Source organism: Carassius auratus, chromosome 14, assembly GCF_003368295.1.
Source record: "Carassius auratus strain Wakin chromosome 14, ASM336829v1, whole genome shotgun sequence".
NCBI lineage: Eukaryota > Metazoa > Chordata > Actinopteri > Cypriniformes > Cyprinidae > Carassius > Carassius auratus.
The window spans coordinates 22,664,277-22,677,485 of NC_039256.1; the positions used below are offsets into that span (position 1 = coordinate 22,664,277).

Sequence of the window (13,209 nt, forward strand, 5' to 3'; positions counted from 1 at the left end):
AAATCCCAGAAGGGAATGAGTAGATTCCTACATATCATTCTGATTCGGACGAGAACACTGCCTCATCTGGTTCACATCCCTTAGGTTCTGCTTACCTCCATGTGACCCACGATTCCTCTTACCCCTGCCCGCAGGTGGGGGAGGAGCGTGAGTCGCGATACTAGCCTTCTATTGCCTGTCTTTGATCCTCAGATCAGGACAGGCCAGGACCCCTATATTGTTCGGGCTCGGATGTGGAACGAAGGATCTGAAAGCAGCAGAGCCCGCCTTCGTCTCCCTGAACTTCTCAATCACAATCTCAATGGAAATACCGTAAGTTCAGAAGGCGAAACCTGAACATCGAGAAGAAAGCCTTTTCTTTCTTCCCAGATGTCTGCCAGGTTCATCCACAGACATCTCTCCGCTGCCGCCATACTCCAGCCCATGGCAGAGACGGCCTACTTGGTAGCATGGAGAGAGGTCCGTGGTGTGGCGCGGCTGCCTGATCAGGAGAAAGGTCCTTGCCTCCATCCAGGTCTCTTAGCAGATCAGCCTGATATGCTTGAAGCACCACCATCATGTGTAACAAAGCCATAGCCTGACCCGCTGCTGCATATGCCTTGCCATCTAAGGCAGATTAATTTCTGAAGGGGCTTAAATGGCAAGGATGGAGCTCAAGAGAGGATGTCTCCCCCGCAGAAAAAAAAAAAAAAAATATATATATATATATATATATATATATATATATATATATATTTGTTTTAGCTCTTTCTACAGGGGGCATCCCCTCATAGCCGCTTTCGCGCATGACCGCTTTAGTCGCAGATTTACTCTAATGCCGAAAACGAGGGATGCGAGAATAAAACAGCCTCTTTCATTTATTTTTGATATCTGTACGGGGATCATGCAGAAATGGAAGGCTCACCTGAGCTGGAGGGCTATGGTCAGAAAGAAAATGCTCATCGAGGGTATTTTTTTTCTTTTCTTTCTTTCTTTTTTTTTTAATAGTATTACATCGTCATCTTTTTAGCGCATTTCCATGGCAAGTCCAACTTTCCAGTGGCGCGATCCATAACCTCTAACAGCTCTACATACGCAGGGCAGGAGAATTGAGAAGGCTCAGCCTCAGCTTCTTCACCATCTTTAGATATCTCTTGCTTTCCCTGGGTAAAAACCCAGCAAAGCACTAACCTCAGTATCAGATAGTGTTAAAGATATAACATCATCCTCCCGAGGCTCTCTTTCGTCCACCGCCATTACGAGCACGAAAGGGAAAATCCCTTTGGGGGATTTAAAACCTTCAAAAAAATATTTTGGTCTTTAAAACATTCAAACAGATCCACCAGTATTCTCACCTGAATGCTCCATGCCTCAGCAGCGGCAGGTCCTGAAACGCAGGAAGCAGATGACTGACTTTTTTTCCCATTTTTTCCGGAAGAGAGACAAACGAGAGCAGAGCTTTTTTCCTTGAAAAAAATGCTCACAATGCACACCGATTGCCTCCTCAAAGACATCGAGTGTGTGCACCCAAACAAATGACGCAAAAAAAAAAAAAAACAGTCCCTGCCATGCTTTGGACACAACCTTCAGACAAAGAAGTGAATGACATGTTCTCCCGGTGCCTGTTTATAGTCACGCCGGTAGTGGTATCAGAGGCTGTAGCCAGCCAACAAGTTGGTGCTTTTCCAACGTATGCTTCAGACACGGGTCACGACGAGGTGTTCAACATAGCGGACCCTAGAGGATGCAGTTTGAAGTTCCCTTGAAAGGGAACCAATTATTTTAAATTGTAATACTTTTTAACAATATTAAATTTTACTGTGCTTTTTGTCAAATAAATGAAGCATTGGTTATTGTAAGAGACTTTCAAAAACATAGATACTACTAATATTAAAACTCTTACCAACCCTTTCGATCAGTACAGTAGATATATGTAGTTATATATTTAATTCTATAATTCTCTGGGAATCAAACCTACGTAATTAGCATTGTTTTTTTTTGTTTTTTTTTTAGCGACATGAGTGTTATTAGCATCCATATGAATGTTTCTCTGAAGCACATATTTCGCTCTAGTCCTAGGGGTTAGAGTTTACCAGGTTGATGTGTTCCCTTAATGTTCAAATCAAACCTTTGCCACTGTGAGGATTTATTATTTGCAAACATTTTGATGTGACAAAACAGACGAAAGACAATAGCGGCTAATTCTATTTTCGCTAATTAACTTCAGGGAACAAAAAGCACAGAAACAGAGACAGCCTGTGAAGCGACTAAATCATGGCACACGCTATTCTTTTGTTTTTGTGTGTTATCCATCCTTCTCTTCAATATATGTCTGTGATTTGCATGTGCAATTTTTATTTATTTATTTTCTTTTTTGGTAAAGAGCTTAAGTCGTGTGGATGGGGGAAGAGTATTTGTTAAGTGATCCCCATGGCCGTGGGCAAAAACCTAAATCTATTCTGACACAAGCTTAGCGTTTGTAATCCTATTATTCCCATCTGATCCTGGGCTCAAACACAAAAACAAGTCACATTTCTGCACAGAGTTGAAACATTGTCCTATTGTGTTGCAATGCATATGGACCCTACTCTTAATGCATCTGCTTTACCTCATCTTCAGCATATCAAATATATAGTGAGACGTATGGTGGACTATTTACAGTAAAACAGTTGGACCAGCAACCATAGACTGAGATTACGACAGCTGCATTACAGCTGCTTATTAAATTAAATTGACTCATATCTATATCACTATATCACTATACCACTGAACTATGACACCCCCCCCCCCCACACACACACACACACTAATTATATGATGGCATGCACTAGTCACTTGTGCAGCATTGGTCTGCTTACTCACCGCTCACTACCTCATTCGGCATGGAACTGACGTCATTCCACTACCTCATCAGTCAGTTAAATAACTGCTCTTGGTCACTTGTCACTTGTCACTTTAATCAGACTTAAGATATTTTCAATAAGTGATTTTTTTGCACTAAAAAATCTTTTAACTGCACTGTTGTTCACTTCATTGATTTGCACTATATCTATCATTTACCTTGCGCTGCTTTATTTAACTTTATTTTTAACTTTATTTTAGATTTTATTATATGTCTTTTTGTATCATTCCCTTATTGTATAGTTGTATCTAAATTGTATATTTGATCTAGTTCTTTTTTTTAGGCTTTAATGTTAATGTTATCTGTATGCACCGGGGTCTGAGAGTAACGCAATTTCGATTCTCTGTATGTATGTACTGTACATGTGGAAACTGACAATAAAGCAGACTTGAACTTGATCAGGATTGTGCTAAATCTCTGTTGATGTCCAGTGTAAACATAAACTGAACTGACAATTGCACAGTACTGTAAGTTGAACTAAAATTTTAAATATGCTGAATTGCAATTCAAATAGGAAATTACAATTTGGAAGCATTCTGGGAAATTAAGCTCTTTTTCACCCTGGTCCAAAAATGTGTCTTTAAGGTATAAAACAATATTGAAAATTCAGTTTTAATCATTTTTATTTTATTTATTTTTTCTGCATCATTTCAAATTCAGGAACTGGACAACTGGAAAGCATTCAGTCACAGATTTATATGTTTTTGAAATTTAGTTTTAATAAATGGTCTTTTTGAACTGGTGGAGGGAGTTTTGAGTTTTAAAAGTAGATCAGAAAAGCAATTTTTCTTTGATCATATGACCCATTAAATGACATTGGATATTATGAATGTGTAAACAGGTATATCATATGGAGTGAGAGAGGAGACAGAGAGAGAGCATCGAGGGACAGTTTGTTTGTGATGATTTCACTCTGAATAACACCTTCTGCTGTGAATGATTAGATGAATCCTCGTATGGGACCAGTATGGAAATGAAAGAGACAGGAGGTATCCAAGAAGGATATGTTTGCACACGTGTTTGTATATAAATGTTTGTATATGCCTTGTCACTGACACGCTCAAATAGCCAGTAATCACTTAAATACAGTAAATGTTTAGAGAACAAAAGAGTGATCCAAAGCTCACACAACCCTGTTTACACTTGGTATTAACATCTATCTCATGTGTTTTTAAGTTTAAGTTCTTAAGTAAAGTTTACAGGTCCCATTTTATAGTAATTGTCGTTAACTCCCATGTACTTACATCAAAAAATAAGTGTTTACTTTGTAAAATGTACTTTTGTATTGCAAAACAATTGCTTTTTGCTGCAATTGAGGTGGGATGCGGGTATGGTTAGGGACAGGTTTGGTAGTATACAGTAGGTAGGTATAAAGGTGGGTTAAGGTGCAAGGGATAAGTCAACAATGTTATAAATGTAATTATATTACAGGTGTAATTACATGTTAGATATATATATATATATATATATATATATATATATATATATATATATATATATATATATATATATATATATACACACACAATGCAATGCAAGTACAATGCAAAAACATGTATCTACACAATAAGTGCATTGTACGAAATGATGAATTTAAATGTAAGCACATATTAGTTAAGGCCACCTAATATAACCAGTTTACTCGTGATTGGATTTGATTGAAGGAAGGGTAAATCTGAGATTATTTTCCAAATTAATTTAATCGGAAACAAAAATATTTTCAGTGTCTTATCAGTTCAAATTTGTAGCTTATCAGTGCATTAGTGTCCAAAAGGTACATATTTGTGCCTTTTGAGGGTACTATTCTAGTGACAAGACTACTTTCTAAAGTACAACTTCTTTCAATGTCTTGGACACATCATAACACAGTAGCATACTACAAATACAAATGTGCTCATGTGTTCCTGACTACCTTCAAACGGTCTGACTAATCTAATCACAAGATGTTTTGGACCACGTCTAGACTTGTACTTAGCACTGTCCGATTCTGATCGAACAACCCGAGGGGAGTGTTAATAAACAGAGCCATAAATATCAAAACATGAACATGCAATGAAGTGCTCTAATATATAACACCATCATGAATGATGAGATCATCTTCATCTTAACCCTTCAGAATCATCACTACTTTCCTTATTAGAATCAGACCCTGTGAACTCATTCTTTCCTAGAGGTTTAAAATCAATACTGTTGAAATTAAACTCTTGATTTTATGGTTTAAGCAGTTCAGACCTCCCTGAACCACCATCTCTGCACTTCTCAGATGAAATAATGATGTTTGAATCCCCCTCTTTTAAAAGCCTTAACTCTGTCTGAGCTGTGATTGAAGAAGTTTAGAATTCCCTTTTTAGTCTCTAAGGAATGGATTGATTTGTTTTTCATTGGTTGTTTTTCCATTGCTTTCCCCCATCTCGTCCGTGCGGCTCACTTCCAAGTGTTTCTCCATTCCATTCTGATGTGAACAGAGCTTATCACAGAGGCTTAAAGCTTTTACTGCCTCTTTGATCCCATGGGTCATATAATACTCAGGGTGAGGAGTAAACTCTTATTAGTGAAACCCCGCCACAAACACATACGCACAACCATTTACAGGTTGCTGAAATCATTAAACAAGAGTAGCTCAGTGTTGCAAAGAAGAAAACTATAAAACAGCTATTCTGCATATGTTCAAATAAAGAACAAAAAGCCTCCACTCTCCTAACTTTTTCCAGTCACTTCATTAAAAGTGTCAGGGCCAGAATTTAATTCATTGCTCTAATTATGTATTTTGGACAACTTACTATTGAGTCACTCTCAGCTGCTTTTACATTTTTCAAATACCACTCAGCTTCTTGGCCACACCACATTAATTATGCTAATTAACCATTCTGACAGTTAATTTAAGATAATTAATAAAAATACTAATATTAGATGGCACACAATTGGAACAGAAGCGGGAAAAAAAGATCCTCAACGTGCATGGAAACGGAAAAAGAAAAAAAAAAAGTTCTCTCCAAACTGGCTTTTAAATCGCTTGACTCTTTATTTCGTATTCTCTGAGAGTTTTACTTTTCACCAACTCTTCAGCCCTTTCTTTTCTTATTAATGATTGCGTAAGAGACTTGAACTGTTTGAAGGCGGTCAAATAATAACCTTTCCTCTGACAGAACTGCTCAGCAACATAAGCAAAAGATGTAAAAGTTCTATAAATGAAAAGCAAAAGGAGGTCACTATAAATACAGAGCAATGCTCCGAAGTACATTAACATTGATTTTCTGATTACAGAGAGTCATTCAGTGCCTTGATCTATAAAACTCAATCATACTGTAGCTCATGGCATCCGTATGTCTGCTTTTAAGAGGGTGGATTACACGTCCATTAATGAACCTGAGTGGATGCTCTCAGACTGAGAGCTTTACTTCCATTTGCACTACTAAAAAAGTTTCACTGAGTTGTGAGTTTTTTTTTTTTTTTGGAGTTGGAGTTGGAGAACAGGCTTGATATAGCATTGTTGAGTTGGTGAGTGATGGTGACTGGCACTCCTGTGAACCTCTTTGGCAGCGGTAGACTCATTTACGGCTGCTCCTTCTCTTTTTCTCTCTCTTTTATACTATTCTGCTGAATAGATGTGTGCAGTTCTGAGGAATTCATCACTGTCCTGTTCACGCTCACAAATGTGAGCCGCACACACAATGAAACAAACATGCTTGTTTTCTTGAGCTTAGTAATGCTTTTAACACACTTTGTTCCATATTCTCCATCAAAATGTTTTAAATAACCACAGATCCCTTAAACCAATGCAAATCATTGCAAATGAGCATTACAAACCGCTGTAATAAATATAATTCGCACTTTCAATGCTGTTAAGAACCACATCCGTTATTTGAAAGTGAGAAATGTTAGATTTGTCTGATAAACCTATAAGGAAAGTAATACAAAATAAAATTTTCTTATATTTCCACTTACGTATTTGGTATTTATACTTAGATATATTATTATTTATTCTACTTTTAACTTCTAGATAGCAAGGTCAATTTTGTCTGATTTTAAACTGTTTAGACTAGAATTTGATTGAAAAATAAATCAAAACAGCTGATATAATTTTTACATTTGACTTCCTGAGGTTTATGATCAGCATTTTTTGAATGTGCACAACCCATTCTCACTCCAAAGGCGTCAAAAACCGAAGCATGGTCAAGCGCCCCTAGCGTCACTTTTATGACGCCAAATGTGCCTCTCGGCGTCGACTATCGAAGCACTACGACCTTCATTGCTTTCAGTGGGGAACTTTTGGCGTCAGAATTCGACACGAGGACATGAGATGTTTATCGCTATGAAATCACGTTCAAGAAGTCTCATTCAGCACACATCGCGCGATACTTGCTATCAGTTCCACAGTTTGGGTGAGTAGTCGTATATACGCTCTTTTAATGCCTTTTATCAAATGTATTCTGTCTTCTTTATTAATCAGATTAGTGCCATATGTTTAATCGCTGTATTATATCGGTCATCCGCGGCTGTCTTTGAGTTTCATTGCGTTTAAATAAATGAACACAGCTGCTAATTAGTGTGATTAAACTCTATCTGTCACGTGACGTGCCATAGACCGTTTTATATTATTATTAATTTCAGGATCAATGATGTAAGTTGTATTTGTAGTAAAATCATGGTAATCACGACACAATAGTAATAAATGAAATGTGAAGTTAAAACACAGTAAATGGGACATTAGTAACTGTAACTGTAGTTTTACTATGGTATATTAATAATCAATACAACAATACAATAATCACCAAACCAGCTATGTTTGTATCACTGTAATGTTAGTGTTTTTATGTGCTTTTATATGACAGAAATCACAGTAATCATGTGTTCTGTACCATGCTTTTAATACCTTTTAATGTGAATCCAAAAAAAAAAAAACATCAAATTAAAAATAAATAATAAAACATGTATTTTTCCATCTTGCAGTTCATTCATATCAGTTTATATATATATATATATATATATATATATATATATATATATATATATATATATATATATATATATATATATATAAATATTTTGCTCACAGATCATTATTAACATTCTGTATATAATTCAATTTTATTTTCTCTCCCCTTTTTTATTATTTTTATTTTTAGCTGAAAAGACGTAAAGGCAGTCAGCCCAGTGGTGTTTCTGGAGAGGGATTCCTTCAGAAATGGAGAAGACAGAAAGCTGCGGAGGCAGATATTTGCAGCAGTTAGTCTGTGATAGTTTGTCTCTTTTATCAAAAATTCCTGCTGTTATAATTTGTACAGCATTTGTTGTTTCTTAAACTGTTGCACTGTCCAAATACCCACACTTGCCATCTTTGCACTTGACCACTTGATTACTTATTTGAAGTCTTTCCTGTATTTGGCCTAGTGTTCGAGTGAGCATGATGACCACGAGTGTGTGTCGAACTTTTCATGACCTGATGACTGTGTTTCCCAATCCTGAACCTGGAGAACCCCAGCACTGCACGGTTTTGGTGTCTCTCTTATCTGCCTTGGAGTCTTCACTGATGAGCTGATGAGTTGAATCAGGTGTGTTTGATCAGGGAGACATCTCAAATGTGCAGTGTTGGGCTTCTCCAGGACCAGGATTGGGAGCCACTGCCTTATGGGACACTTATGTGTTTAAAGAGATTTTTAATATCTAATTATCAATATTTCACATACTGTACTAAACACATCACAGTCTTAATAATCCAGTTTAACACTTGTATGATATTGTACAAGCCCCAGGACGGTCTCATCTGACACTATCAAAAGAATTCATATGACTATAGCTTGTTATTAATTACTTGCTTTCAATAATGGATTAATTTAACATTTAATTTTACAGCATCTTTACAGAGGCTGCTTTTATGGTCTAAACAAAACACAGTGTAATGTATAAGTTGAATGTAATGTAATATTTCTGTTTTACAGGATTGTTTGAGGATAACACTGCAGTTCTCCATCATGCACAAGGACTCACCTCGTTAACTCTTTATCCCCCACACACACAGATATGGTCCCTGGATCAGTGATTAGACTTTGCAGTGGTTTGATTTTTGCAGAAGATGTAACTTTGTTTTATTTATAAGCTCATAATGAATACATTACAGAACCAGTGATGAAAACAATAGTTAAAAATAGTATTTTTCGTATTGATAAAGCATTTTGTTCTCTTTTTCAAGCTTCATACAGTGAACTTTTTAGACTTTAATTAAGAGTTTTAGTAAAGGAGATATTCATACACAGTCATCCCCTAGCTCCAGTCATGAAGTGAATTCATGATGTTATGTCAAAGCTAGCAGGTGTTTGTTTTCCTGAACACTTTCTCTGTCTTCCATTGTTCAGACAATCAGTGTTTATTTGATGCTGTGCTGATTGAGTTTTATAGATGATATTGCACACTTGACATGCATGTCTTCATGGTGTTTTTTTGTGAGTTTGAAACATTTACATTGTGTTGTATAACATTTTGGTCAATTTAATTTTTTAAATAAAATTGATCTTTTTCCAGTGTTCTCTGAAAGACATACTGTATTTACTGTTTTGTTTTTTAATAAAAGCATTTTCATTTGCATACTGAAAATAGTTAATGTTTACAACATAACTGCCTTTTTATTCTTTATGGTGGCAAAAACGAGCTTGGTGACAGAGGATGCAGTGTAGTAATTTGGGCATGTTGTCTTTAAATGAGTTTGACATATCAATAAATAATGGAAGATCCTTACAAAAATATGCATGTTTATTATGCTTTATGTATTTATTTGTTCATTCATTCATTCATTCATTTATAATTTCTGTTTTTATTCCTAGGGTTCAAATGGTAGAGAATGGTAAATCACAGAAACACAAATGTGAACAATTTTAACTTTAAAACACAATGTAATATACAATGTAAATTTTAGAAGCACGTCATTTGATTAGTAAATATATTTGTCTTTGGTCAAAAAAAAAAAATACAAATCTTAAAAATGTGTCTTATATTTAATGAGAGGAATCTATCTGTTGGATACAACTGCGACTGCTGGGCATCTGCACATCAATATTGCCCAATGTTTGTCAAGCTGAACAACGGAGGAAGGTGAAGACGTTAATAAAACAGAATCTAATAAGTAGCAAGCTTAATCTATTGTTAACCGAATCTATCCCTTCAGCCGAAAAACGAAAGACATCTGTCATACATGGATAAGGAAATGTGACGCTGCTGCTCAGCTTAGATGTCATTGGCTATGACTTTTCAGGACAGTCTGTGGTTGGACTATCTTTTAACCCATATTAAACAGCGCATCATGTTAAAAAGTATGTTTTGCTCCTATCATCACATTAGTAATATATTAAGTCAACAATGAAGTGTTGCTATCTTGAGAAAAATGACATCTTTAGCGAGATCCTAATCCTAACCCTAAGCATAACTTCAATGAACTACAAAAAACAGCCCCCTAGTGTTGCCTTTCTATAGATAGAACGACGGAGGCTTGTGGGTAATGTAGTTTAAAACTTTTTATTAACGAAACTAAATAAATTATTTATTTTAAGGTAAACTGGATATCTAAATATGTTTATTGTGCAAACATCTGTGATATATTTGAGAGGCAGGCTGAAATGTGGTATTTTACAGTGAGCAATATTTAAAATGCTTTTATGCCAGCTTTCCACTTATTTCTGAAAACTGAGCTCAACATTATTTTATCAGCATAGCATAAGTAATAATCCTGCCCATTTTCTCTTTGATATGTTAATTGGACTCTGATTTACAGCCATTTGAAATGCACAGTTTTGGGCTCTTCCGGGGGGTGCTACTGGGCCCCTGGGGGTAGCAGGGCAGTAAAACCTACATATATGTATTCTCCTCATCATGAACAACAAACTGAGCTGAGTCACATTTATATTTATACAGTTTTCACAGTCCTCTGTTTTCTATTCTATTCATCATGGCTATTATACCTTTTGACAGGACATTGTGAGGCCATCTGATGAAACATGGAAAAATTATAAAGAAATGATTTAATAATGAAAATAATAGATTATTTCTTTGATTTTTGAAGTAAATGGCAAGAAATATAATGGATGAACCTGCAACAACTTGCCTTTATCTATTCCCCACTGTAAAGCAGTAATCAAGGACAATGTATACACATTGTGATACTTCACTATTACACAAGGACAAATTCATGCAGTGCTAAGAATATTAATGTATATATATATATATATATATATATATATATATATATATATATATATATATATATATATATATATATATATTAGCATTATATATAACTAATTAGCCGAAATCAGTGTAAAAATGTCCTCCTCACCCCCGTATCTTGCTCCTCAGGTGCTGGACATCAGTAATGTGCCTGCTCTTGGTTTTAATGCAGTACAAGATCCACGTTGATCATTCCTGCTACATTCTCAGTTATCCGTCAAGTGCTTGTAACAATAAAGCCCATGGCACCATCTTGTAATGCAGAATAATTAATCTTGTAACTCCCTGTATTTCACAAAAAATGTGCATATTTGTTACTAAAATATAAAAAAATACTTTCTGGTGTACTGATGTCCCAGATGTTATTAATCCGATCAAAAATGTTTATGTCTTAAATAAAAAAATAATCCCAATAATTAATATGTCGTTTTTCCAAGTCTAAAATAAACACATATGAGCCTACCTAGTAAAATGATGTATTTACCAAGAATCTTCAGAACACAATATTCACCATTTTCATTTTATTGAAGCATAGACTATAAAGTTGATAAAGTAGCATCAAGACAAATAAGATTCAATGAAAATAATTATCATCAAAGATACATTAACCTCATATATAAATCAGTTCACACAGATGAGTGATGAAATGTCCTTAAAAGTCACACAGTCCCATCCAGTCAACTGTGATACAGATCATGTGATACATATAAGACATGAGATACTGTTCCAGAAAATAATGATTCCCATCATCACATCTAAACTGGTTTCATCTCCCCATCGTGTTCTTCTTCTCTCGTGTCTGGAAACAGTTTGTGGTTGATATCCAGCACTGATGTGGTGTAGCTTGTCCTCAGCCAGAGGATCTCTCAGTCCTAACATCCCAGACCTGAAGTGAAACTCACAATCCAGATCAAGTTGTTTAATGGACAGAGAGCGCAGCTTATGTTCTGTGTGATTTTAGCAGTGTGAGCAACTATGACCCTTGTAGTACTGTACACTTACCATTCTTCAAGCTGTTTTAAGACCTTTTGAGAAGCTTTTTCTCTGAAGACAATTTACCACATCCTCTTCTTTCACTCCTTTCAAGAGCATCACTTGGTCAAAACCCCTCGTTTGGCTGAAGAGATCATCTGTACCAATAAAAATACTGCAATAATAATGTCATTCTGCAAGAATTAAGAAAAAAGTTACAGAGGCAAAGATCTTGCTCATTAGACTGCATTAGCATGTGTAGTTCTCAGAGACTCTAGAATTCATCTATTGTTGCAGTAAATGTGTTTTCTTCCTCTAGAATCTTTCTCCAAAGTTCCTGACTTCTCTCACAAATGTGTTTTAGTCTGTGCAGTGTAAGGCCTGGCTTCGAACCAATCAACTATCAATTCACAATTTATAACATAACATTTACAAAACAATGAAATAATGTCAATTGGTGTTTATATCAACTAAACCAATTTCATGAGACTTGTCTACTTTTAAAACAGGTGGTGTGTTTTTTAAAAACATAATATTAAAAATGTCCAGTCACACTTTGCTAACATGCTGTAATTGTAATAGTATAAAACGAAATCAAGGCTGACATGACCAATTCTGTGAGAGATCATCATAAAATGTTGTATAACACATCATTGCTTCAACACACACATACCAGAGGACTTCTGTTTGTTTGAGCTCAAGATGGCCATCTTCATTCCTCATCCTGAGCAAATCATTTCCTTGGTTTTCTTTCTCTTCTGTCAAACAAGAAAATCTCTACTTACTCTGTGTGCAATTAATATTGCTCATTAAACATAATTAAGTTAATTTAAAGTAAGATTCAGACCAGAGCATTTGATGAGTAAATGTTGATTAAAAAAATATTCTAAACAAATGTACCTGGGAAGAGCTGATCATGGCTAGATTCGCTGAGACTCAGTAATAGCTCTTTTAGTTTTTAGGAAGGTTTGTGAGGGTTGGCTCTTCAAATAGCTGTTGAGCTCGATATTTTAGACCTGAAAAAGAAGAACAGCATTATCTGGAAAAAATCCTGTAAGACAGAAGGAAGGAAATATTATTAATTACGTGCAACTTGTACATTACACCTCTGTAAAGATGCTGTATAATTAAATGTTAAATGC

General features: G+C 35.5%; 1 long non-coding RNA gene across 1 annotated transcript; it reads right to left on the bottom strand.

The window, feature by feature from the left end:
- Window positions 1-11,958: 11,958 nt before the first annotated feature.
- Window positions 11,959-12,796, bottom strand: LOC113114509 (uncharacterized). Its single transcript, XR_003293752.1, has 3 exons — window positions 12,741-12,796; window positions 12,098-12,225; window positions 11,959-11,981 (listed from the first exon to the last, which is right to left on the bottom strand). It is a non-coding gene; the product is annotated as an uncharacterized LOC113114509 (long non-coding RNA).
- Window positions 12,797-13,209: the final 413 nt, after the last annotated feature.